Source organism: Mytilus edulis, chromosome 10 (genome assembly GCF_963676685.1).
Source record: "Mytilus edulis chromosome 10, xbMytEdul2.2, whole genome shotgun sequence".
In the NCBI taxonomy this organism is placed as follows: Eukaryota; Metazoa; Mollusca; class Bivalvia; order Mytilida; family Mytilidae; genus Mytilus; species Mytilus edulis.
Window position 1 is genome coordinate 18,293,420 of NC_092353.1, and position 12,398 is coordinate 18,305,817.

General features: G+C 32.1%; 1 protein-coding gene across 1 annotated transcript in view; it reads right to left on the minus strand.

The window, feature by feature from the left end:
• The window catches only part of LOC139490549 (uncharacterized), a 28,751-nt gene extending 21,610 nt beyond the window's left edge, over positions 1-7,141 (minus strand). Inside the window, exon 1 of the mRNA XM_071277370.1 lies at positions 7,007-7,141. The gene's annotated coding sequence lies outside the window, so the exon portion shown is untranslated. The remainder of the gene's footprint in view (positions 1-7,006) is intronic.
• Between the last annotated feature and the right edge of the window lie 5,257 nt (positions 7,142-12,398).

Consider the following 12,398-nt stretch of genomic DNA (forward strand, 5'->3'; position numbering starts at 1 on the left):
ATTTCGTCATTTGATAAGGGATTTTTTCGTTTTGAATTATTTTTGGAGTTTTGTTATTTTATTTTTTGGAATGTGTATTTTATCAGGATCATTATTTTTCCTCATAATTTTCACAAAAAACAGAATGTTTAATCTTTTTTGACTGATGCATCAAATGTGTCTTTTATAAACAACTGTTTTCAAAATTGTATTGTATCGTCCCGAACATGCATGAACTATTTGCCACTGAACGTTAAACAACCATCAAACCGAGCAATTAAAAAACTGTTAAATGAATCAAATTTTTTAAAATACTATATTTCTGCATCGCGGGATGCAGTGATGATACCACCATTGTCTAATATGATGGAGTTAAAAATCAGTAATTCGGATGAATCTCACGTGAAATGTTTCATTTAATTTTCACGTAAACTTAACAAAAATCTGAAGGTATTTTTTATGGTTTTAATCAAATTTTAGAACAAAGATATTATTTTAATAATTTTATTTCAAATATTTACGTGAATTTAACGTGTACAAAATTCCGATGATTTATGCATGAACTCTTATCATAAGATTCACATGGAACATGTTCACGCAAGTTTCAAGTATATGCTCGTTTAATGTGAAAATCAGACGATATTAATATTAATTCATATGAGTGAAATGCCATGTGCAGGACGAAATAAAATTATATCTGATTCAGTAGAATTTTATATTGCATTACTAGGAACTTTACGACAGTCGACAGGGGAAATGAAAATAAAATATACTCATTCAGATCCCGACACATATTTTTTCTCTCCATTTCTCTGAGAAGGAATAACGTTATATTCCGTACACCATAACGTCACACGTTTTTGGTCAAATTCTAGGCCTATCAATCAAATTTGAAGCCATTTATTTCAAAAACAAGGATGGTGACATATGAGTTTCTATACGTGTATGGATTCACTATGCAATCCTGGATATTATGTTAGTTTTTTGTTTTTCTCCGTATATAAGAAAATAGCCATCCATTCGAAAATCTAAAAAGGTAAGCCGAAAAAAAGGCATTTCCCCTATATACCTAAGTAAATTTGTCGCCAAAATTGACGTTTTCCTATGAAAATCACAAAAAAACAAAAATGGTGACCCCAATTTTTTATTACATATTCCGATGTAACTCGATTCAAAGTACACGTATGCCAAAAATTTTGGAAATCGGGAGATATGCCATTCGGTATCGTGTTACCTTAATTCTATAGAAATATAATACATGTAGGATAATCAAGTTGTTGTAAATATAGAGACTAAGCTAATGACAATCCTCATACCAAAATTCATGATAAACCACAAGTTTCCGTTCCCTTAGTATTGCTAAACTTTTTTTTATGGATTGTAATGTTCATTTGATTCGATATGCTCCTGTTGCCAATTGCGACACTCTCGTCCTAAACATTCACGAACATTTACCACTGGACGTTAAGCAACTAACAATCAATCGATCAACTGCGTAACAGATTTTAATGACTGTATGTTTTACCCGTCACTTTGTCCCACACAATATAATTGAAAACAATATGATATATTATAGTTTTATATACAACAGAAAAAAATTACAATATGAACATTTTGTTTATGAAAGGACAACGTAATTATAACTATCTAGAGGTAACAATAAAGTTTTCAGTTTCCAACTTTCACAAAAAAAAACCCAACCACATCGAATTGTAATCGGCCGGACTAAACTGATGTTGTATTTTTTAAGCAAATGAATGAAATCATGCAATGAAAAAAATGTCAATATCTTGAATTTTATAACCTGTTTAATAATGTCCTACACGATTTAATGATCAAATACATATTTATTTAATAATAAGAATGTGCGAGACGTATAAAACCTACCATTCTACTTTGTTAAATCTGCATTCGTGAATAGTTTGAAAGTGTGCTCCTGACGTGCAATTCCCCAAATATAAATATGCTGAAGAGAGAAGAGGTGACCGAAGACTGAAAGAATAGACAGTTTAAAAGAACAGAAACATTTTTACACCAATTTTGATCAAAATAAAATTGAGAATGGAAATGGGGTACAACCCAACCAAAGAACAGAGGCCCACGGATTAATAATAAGATATGCTGTGGTATGATTGCCAATGAGACAACTCTCCACAAGAGACCAACATGAACGAAATGAACAACTATCTATCTATCTATATATTTATATATATCTAAAGTCTATAATATCTTAAAATCAATATCTTAAAATCAACTGTTTGCTGACCAAAAGGGTTTGTAAGATACAATTTGAAAAAGACTGTGATTGGTAAATGTGTAAGCTTTACTTAGTCTGAGTCTGCGACTTCTTTGTGCAAATTTAATCTTGAACTGTTTCAGTAATTTCATTACCTCGGATGTCTCCATGCAGTAATTGATATATATTTCAATTTCGAAGGATTTCCTATTTATCCGGTGTTAATATTTGTAAATTCAAAAGGACAAAGTTTCAAAAAAAAGTCAAAAAGTAAAATAAAAATCGAACTATTTAAGTCTTATTATAGTGCACCGTGCACCTAAAAAACTTTTAAACGAAAATCAAACTATTACCAAATACAAATACATTTGTCATACAATTTTAGTTTTATTATGTTTTAAATGCATTTTGAAACGTTATGAAAATTTAGCCTTTGGTTGTTGGCTTATTATCAAGTAATTTTGGATTTTAATGGCGTTTTGAATCTGCACACCTGATCATTGAAATAACATTATTTGATTTGTTGAAAGAATTTGGCATTATTATTTTAAAATCATAAGCAATAACATTTTCTTATGCATAATATACTTAATGATTATTATAAACGTGAATTGAATATTGATAAAGAATGTGAAATAATTCAATTTTGATTACATTCATGAGTTCAGGTACAAAATTTAAATCCAATAATGTATTGAATAAAAATCTAATTTGGTTACATAAAATTATCAAATTGAATTTGAAGAATTGAAAAAAGATATTGCAAAATGAATTATTAAATTCTGCATTGAAATCTCGTCAATTTTAAACCGTTGCATCATGGTAATTTGATGCACCACGCATTCAGTATTGTGACTGACATCTGCATGCAGAAAAAAATGCAACGCTTTGTTAATTTTTCCTGTACACAGTCAACGTTTTTAATGTTAAGAAATCAAGAATGTGTAAAAGTACCATACGATATCCCATTTTTCATTATTTTGTTGAAATGTGATAAAAGGCCCATTTGCTAATAAAGCGTAATAAATTTTTTTAGAAAACAATCGTTTAAAAGATTCTCAAGTGCATGGGTATTCAAAACACTCAACGTTTAAAATTATCTGCTTAAAATTTTATCTGTAGATTAAAATTTGAATGAAATTGTTCTGAAACAGTTTTAAAGTTGTCAGTTTTTCTGCATGTTTGGCACACAGACTTTCTAATGCGATAACAGTGTACTTTATGACAAAGACAGACAATTCGCTATAATAGTACAACAAAGACAGACTGTCTAATGCTGTGGCAGTATGTCAGTTGTTTGGCACACACACACTTGCTCATGTGATGAAGTATACGGTTCGGCACATACATACCTTCTTGTGCGATGAAAGTATACAGTATGGCAAAGAAGGATTTTTTTATGCAATAGCAATAAAAGGTGTACCACAGACGGACTAACTTATCAACTGACAGTATACTGCAGAAAACAGGCAGGCATTATAAAATGTCAGTGTGCTTTATAACGGTCACAGGCACATACATACTTTCTGCTGCGATAACAGTTTACTATATGGACTGGACTGGCTTTTTAAGGATGACATTATGTTGTAGGACACGGATTGACTTTTTTATACGATGACAAAGACAGACATTATTCTATGTTAGTTCAATGTTAACCGCAGATAGACTTGCTTATGCGATGACAGAATACGGAATGGCATAGATTTATAATTTTTCTTATGCGATGGCAGTATACGAAATGGCATAGACAGTATTTCTTATACGATGAAAGTATACGGCATGGCATATACAGTCTTTCTCATGCGATGACAGTATACGGTATAGCATAGATAGTCTTTCTTATGTAATGACATACTACGGTATCAGTACGTTACATAACACATTTTATGTTAGTTCAATGTTAACCGCAGATAGACTTGCTTATGCGATGACAGAATACAGAATGGCATAGATAGTATTTCTTATGCGATGATAGTATACGGAATGGCATAGACAGTATTTCTTATGCGATGAAAGTATACGGAATGGCATAGATAGTCTTTCTTATATTATGACAGAATATGGAATGGCATAGAAAATCTTTCTTATGCGATGACAGTATATGGAATGGCATAAAAGTCTGTCTTATGCGATGACAGTATATGGAATGACATAGAAAGTCTTTCTTAGGCGACGACAGTATACGGAATGGCATAGAAAATCTTTCTTATGCGATGACAGTATATGGAATGGCATAAAAGTCTGTCTTATGCGATGACAGTATATGGAATGGCATAGAAAGTCTTTCATATGCGATGACAGTATATGGAATGGCATAAAAGTCTGTCTTATGCGATGACAGTATATGGAATGGTATAGAAAGTCTTTCTTATGCGATGACAGTATACGGAATGGCATAGAAAATCTTTCTTATGCGATGACAGTATATGGAATGGCATAAAAGTCTGTCTTATGCGATGACAGTATATGGAATGGCATAGAAAGTCTTTCGTATGCGTTGACATTATACAGAATGGCATATATATTCTTTCTTATGCGACGACATTATATGGAATGGCATAGACAGTCTTTCTTATGCGATGACAATATACTGAATTGCAAATAAAGTCTTTCTTATGCGATGACAGTATACTGAATGGCATAGATAGTCTTTCTTATGCGATGACATTATATGAAATGGCATAGACAGTCTTTCTTATGCGATGACAGTATACTGAATGGCATAGAAAGTCTTTCTTATGCGATGACAGTATACAGAATGGCATAGATAGTCTTTCTTATGCGATGACATTATATGAAATGGCATAGACAGTCTTTCTTATGCGATGACAGTATACTGAATGGCATAGAAAGTTTTTCTTATGCGATGACAGTATACAGAATGGCATATATATTCTTTCTTATGCGATGACATTATATGGAATGGCATAGACAGTCTTTCTTATGCGATGACAATATACTGAATTGCAAATAAAGTCTTTCTTATGCGATGACAGTATACTGAATGGCATAGAAAGTCTTTCTTATGCGAAGACATTATATGGAATGACATAGACAGTCTTTCTTATGCGATGACAGTATACTGAATGGCATAGACAATCTTTCTGATGCAATGACAGTATACTGAATGGCATAGAAAGTCTTTCGTATGCGATGACAGTATACAGAATGGCATATAAAGTCTGTCTTATGCGATGACAGTATATGGAATGGCATAGAAAATCTTTCGTATGCGATGACATTATACAGAATGGCATAGATAGTCTTTCTTATGCGATGACATTATATGAAATGGCATAGGCAGTCTTTCTTATGCGATGACAGTATACTGAATGGCATAGAAAGTCTTTCTTATGCGATGACAGTATACTGAATTGCAAATAAAGTCTTTCTTATGCGATGACAGTATACTGAATGACATAGAAAGTCTTTCTTACACGATGACATTATATGGAATGGTATAGACAGTCTTTCTTATGCGATGACAGTATACTAAATGGCATAGACAATCTTTCTTATACGATGACAGTATACTGAATGGCATAGAAAGTCTTTCGTATGCGATGACAGTATACAGAATGTCATATAAAGTCTTTCTTATGCGATGACATATGGAATGGCATAGAGTCTTTCTTATGCGAAGACAGTATACTGAATGACATTGATAGTTCGTCTTATGTAATTACATAATACGGTATCAGTACATTGCATAACATATTTTATCATACTCTATGATACAGATATACTTTATTGAGCGCTGGCAGTACACTTGCTGGCATATAAAAACTTGCTAATGTGATATCAGTATGTTGCTTTACATATGACACGAACATTTCTTAAGTGTTTATTGTTTATGTGACAATAGTATACAGTAAGGCTCTGAAAGAATTGTTCATATGATAGCAGTCATCCTATTTTTCACAAAAATACTTTTTGTGTGATCATATCTGTGTTTAGTTGACAACAGTTTGCTATACGGCACACCCATCTTTTTTAAAAGCGATCAGCTTCTTTATGAATTTCAGAGTCATTTTACTTGTATGTAAAGTATAGACAGGATTTGTTATATGATAATAAAAGTATAGTTCAAACAGACATTCTGATATAAAATCAAAATATAATTTGTGGTTGAAAAACACAGTATCAATCAGATCTTTGTTTTGTATATCTAGTTGGAATGACACCCTGATCCTTGCCCAACCTACTCTTCACATCTACTTTCAAGCAGTTAGTCAGGATTCCCGGCTAACATAAGTTTAAATTAACTCCCGTTTACTTTACGTCCAGTATTAAATGTCTCATGTATAATTTGGAAAAGAATAAATCAAGCAATAGATAAGTTTGATGAAGGACGATTCTGAAAAGTGGTAGAGCTTGGATGATATTGATATACGTGGGTAATCTTGACTACTACTACATAACGAATGCATGCAGCAGTTCACTGACGTATCACTTATAAACTTCTGCTGTTGTCTGTTCTATGGTCGGGTTGTTGTCTCTTTGATACATTCACAATTTCCATTCTCAATTTTATTATTGTGATGGGGTTTTCATTTTCAGAGATCTTTTACAATTTTCTACACATGGGATCTATCATCTATGTTTATGGCCTGCAAAGTCAAACCCTCTGTCCTACATCTTATCCCATCTCTCAACACACTTTCTGGTAGGAAAGACCATTTTTTGCAAATTTGATAATACTGATCTGTCTTTAAATATTATGTGATCTAATTATGACATGAATAAAAAGATGGATTTAAAATAGAAAACTTAAATAATGACTAGACTTACCTACACTTGCACGTACATGCGGCTGCAAGCTAGGTCTGGATGAAATATATAGTTATCCCATGTCTTCCAGATGGATAAATACCCCCAATGTTAACAACCTAGTTGTATTTCAATATGAATACTTATGATCATTGACCTCTCACCTTGTTCTGAGGTATGCATTCATAATATTTGTTCTCGTCTGCAGGAATACACTTATAAAAATACAAGAATCTGTTTATTTGTTTATGTATAATCTGCAAATACAAAGAAAACGGAGAACTTAAAATATATTAAAATAACCAATTTATTAAAGTAAGAAAACTAGAGTTCTGTAGTGTAAAATATTTCAAATACAAAAACGGATATTTTTAATGATTTTAAATGTATTACATTCAACCGGCAATCCATCGGAACGTGTGTGACACAAGCTGTGCCACGCGGCCAATCAAAGTTTAATTTACCTGTAGTCTGCTTACCTGTAAAATTTAAATAAATATTTGACATCTTACAAATAAATTCTTTATACTAATCATGTTTATGAATGAAACAATATATATATACTATTTTGAGATATTTAAAATATTGAACTTTATCTTTATACTGTACAACATAAGGAACCATGCATGCTTATCGATGTCAGATCTGGTTTAAAAGTCCAATATTTGCAATATTTCAACAAAAATTAGTGAATTTTTTAAGCCGTCGAAGCATAATAATGGGATTAACATTAACCCAGAATTTGAAGTTAACACATATTAATGCTAGAAATTGAAAGATTATCACTTGAAATGAGAAAGCGTGATACTTTGTGTTATACTTTTTTCCATTTGCTAATACATACTTGCTTAGACCGAACTATCATGCTTCATAATGGTTAACTTTTACAAATTGTGACAAGGATAGAGAGTTGTCTCATGAGCACTCATACCACATCTTCTTATATCTACCTTATGACTTGTGTTAAGATTCTATTAGCTTTTGATGTACATGCATGTGAAATCTAGTATGGCATTGACTATGATGTGTCATCTTTGTTGGATATAAGGTGCATTCTAATTGGCACAACCAATATGAATTGAAATATTGGGTTTTCTGTATTGTTAAAATTCTTATTTGATATGGCTTTCTATCTGTTATGATTCGAGTGTATCTAATGAGTTTTGTTCATACAAAACGGGCGTCTGGTGTACCAATTCATAATAAATATAGGAAGATGTGGTGTGAGTGCCAATGAGACAACTCTCCATCCAAATAACAATTTTAAAAAAGTAAACCATTATTGGTCAATGTACGGCCTTCAACACGGAGCCCTGGCTCACACCGATCAACAAGCTATAAAGGGCCCCAACATTTATACTAGTGTAAAACCATTCAAACGGGAAAACCAACGGTCTAATCTATATAAAATAAAATAAACGAAACGAGAAACACGTATGAATTACATGAACAAACGACAACTACTGTATATCAGATTCCTGACTTAGGACAGGTGCAAACATTTGCAGCAGGATTAAACATTTTAATGGATTCAAACATTCTCCCTTTTCTGAAACAATAGCATAACATCACAAAATAGAAAAACACACATTAAAATATCAATTGGTAGGCTTAACTCAATCAAAAAACGTACATTAATACACTATAAACGAATAAATTCGATCTGCGATATCTGAATGCAAATGCACAGTTAATAAAATATTAGGGACAAACATCCAAAAAGCAAACAAACAAGCCCAAACAAAACCATGGCAAGTCACCACTGCGAAATAGATAACCCTTCGAAAATATTCACTTTAGAAAAAAAAAACGGTTTTAAAAAAATACAGGTAAATCTTGAAGTTTATACAAATGTAGTAAGAAGCAGTAAAACTAAGAATATATTTCAAATAACCAAAGCTGGTATATAGACAAGATTCATAATCATAAGCCTGCATGTTAACTTTGATGATTAGAATTGAGAAAAGAAAAGATGAGTATGTTAAAAAGACATCAACTCGACCAAAGAGCAGAAACGCGACAGCACAGGGCCATAAACGGGCAGCAATACGCATAGTAAATCTCAGTTTATAACAGTTGTTAGAATAGGTAACAGAAGAAACTAAGCAAAGTGTTTCACGTTAGTTATGTTTCATCTTTGGTTATGACAAAGCCTGTTATCGCTTACTATGTGGTATTGTGTTTGATCATTGTTAAAGGCAGTTTGGTGACCTATGGTTTTTAATTTCAGTATCATTTGATCTCTGGTTTAAAATGACATTATTATCAATCATACCTTCTTGTATGAAATTGAACTTAATTGTACTGCTCACATTATTGGGCGTCATAATTGACAATAAAAAACTTTGTATTTGTATTTTGTATTGTATTTGTATTTGTTTATATAAGTAGTATGATTATCCACTTCCATTCATTTGGTTGTAATTGTGTGTGCTACATGTGCATTGTTACAAGCACTTTAGGTTCTTAATGCTAGATGTGCGATACTTTACTTTCATCTTTGTACTCAACAACAACAAACAAAAAACAGACAAATAACAAATAGTTATCAAACGTACCAGGATTAGTCTACATTAGACTCATCAGTGACGCTCATATGAAAATAGTTATAAAGCCAAACAAGTACAAGTTGAAGAGCATTGAAGATCCAAATTTAAAAAAAGTTGTGCCAATACAGCTATGGTAATCTATGACTGTTTTTCGAAATATTCAAAGTTTTGTAAACCAGAAATTTATAAAAATAAACACATAATTGATATTCATGTGAACACCGAAGTGCTGACTTCTGGGCTGGTGATACTCTCAGGGATGAAACGTTCACCAGCAGTGGCATTGACCTAGTTGTGTAAATAGTTATCAAACGTATCAGGATTATAATTAAGTACGCCAGACGCGCGTTTCGTATACATAAGACTCACCATCGTATTAAAATAGTTTTCAAGCCAAACAAGAACAAAATTGAAGAGCAAAATTCCCAAAAAAAATGTGCCAAATACATCTAAACGACCTTAAACACCTAGAAGTAAAAAGAAATCAAAGTACAGACTTCAACACCGAACAGCAAGATATAAAGGGTCCCCAAATGACAAGTGTAAAACCATTTAAATAGGAAAACCAACAGTCTAATCTATATGAAAAGAGATACGAGAAACACTTATGAACATCAACAAACGACAATCACTGAACATCTTTCCTAGTAGTAAGGTGTTGTTGTTCGAGTAAGCATTTGATCCACATGTCTGGTAAGCACCATCCTAAAATATATTCTTCACTTCATCATCGGTAGCATTTATTCTAGTTTTGTCAACGGTACCAAAGTGAAACGTAAGTATGACATATATTTTCAATAAACATTACATTTCAATATGTTGTTCGTACAGAAATTAAGTTTAAATCGTATATTTTGCATTGGGCTCAATACAATTTTCCGTAGTCGCTATGTAAAATCTCAGTCAATGCCATTTTATCAATTTATGTTTCAACAATCTTCATAAATATCATACTTTTTTTTAAACGGAACGGTCGACGGTTTCATAGGATAAAACTAAAAATTCTAAAAGTATAGTTATCTATAAATGTCTATGCTATTTGAACTCACTCGAACTGAGGGTATTTTTCTGTTCATACGACTCCCCAAACAACAATTACAAGGGACATTGTAAGTCCCAAGAGCATGACATTCTCCTTAAATGAACCTACAATTATACATCCACATGCCGTACATGCATGCCTCCGAAAGGGTTTCACTGCCGGATGTTACAAGTACAGGTGTTAATATTTCTTTTCAAAGTCAACCATTTGGTTTTGATTGAAAGAAATAGAAAGCAAATGACCAATTTGGGGTTACGTTTACTCACTTTTGAATATTTGCAAAGTTTGCCAAACAATTGCATGAAAGGTGTCTCAATTTTATACATTTTGATAGCATACTGTGGTTAATTAATACCTTTCTATAAAAGCATTTAATAACATGCAACAATAAACGAGACCTGTTATTATGCAGTCTAACATTAATTTATAATAACAGGGTTATGCTTGTAAGATCATTTTCACTTATTGATTGAATATATTAAAGTAGTATTTACTATTTACTTTGAACTGTCAAAAGTTAAAAAGAAGGATTTAAACGGAAATGTATTTCATCAAAGAAATAAGTTACGCTTGTTCCTTTCATTTTTTCTTGCATATCATTTATTAAAAGAATGTAAAGATTTGAAATTTTATCAAATTCGACGATTTTAACTATTTTAAAAACAGTCAGTTATATTTAATCAATTTTATCACAGCCGTTTATCCAAATGTTTGGCTTTCATCGTCTATGTGCATACAGTGAAAACGTTCGACCTTTTTGACGTGCATATCGATTAAATTAAATTTGTCGTAATTAAGCATAATCATACATCAGATCAAACATTCCCGAATAATTAATTTTATTTTAAAGCTTTTATACTATTTAGCTTCTTATTCGTGTATCAAATGGTTTGTACTTAGTATCTGGTCACACAGATATTTGAACATGTTAAAGGCTTTCAAACATCTTTTTCTTGTCTATGTCTAAAGTTACAAGAAGCATCCCGTAGGCTATCATTCATAAAATTGAGAATGGAAATGGGGAATGTATATATATGTTTATTCATAGGATGTTTTTCTTGTTATACAACGCATGCCCCCTTTTAATATGTCCTGTAATCCTAAATGTTGGTTCTACGGCTATACACAAATCATTACTTATGATAAAATGTCTTATGAACGTAGTGAAGCAAAATAATTTATATTTTTGTAATCATGTCCGGTTTTGGCTATATGCTTTTGATCCCTTTGGTTTCGCCAGGTCTTTAATTTTTGGGTTATCAAATATTTTTCTCTCGATAATAACTGAAGAGGCATTTATTACCAAAACGGGCATTTGGTGCAGAAACATTGGTACTGTAAATGCTAATATGTCCTCAGAACACTCGTATACATCATATAATATCTTATGATTGAATTCAGACAAATCAACAAAAGAAGCATAACCCTTTTGGTATAGATATATGGTTATTCTTGATTTTCTCTCATACAGAAGTAAAACTATTATAATTAAACTGAGCTATCGATATGCTGTGAGGAATGTATAACAGCCACGTCCGGTCGAAATTGTTCTATCCGATGCTAAGGGTATGATGTGTATCACACTCTCCGCAAATTAAAGAAACAATGCAAAAATCCTGGTCCGTAGGTGGCCTATTGTAAGGCACCAAATTTCCCATATCAAACAATTTGCAGTAACAATGTAACTTCATCATAGTAGATATAACTCGAAAAACCTACCATTTGTATTGTTCTGTATATTCATGGGCTATGTGTTACTGAACTTCAAGAAAAAGGTAGATCAACAATATTAAACTACAAAGCAAATTCGAAATGGGGAAAT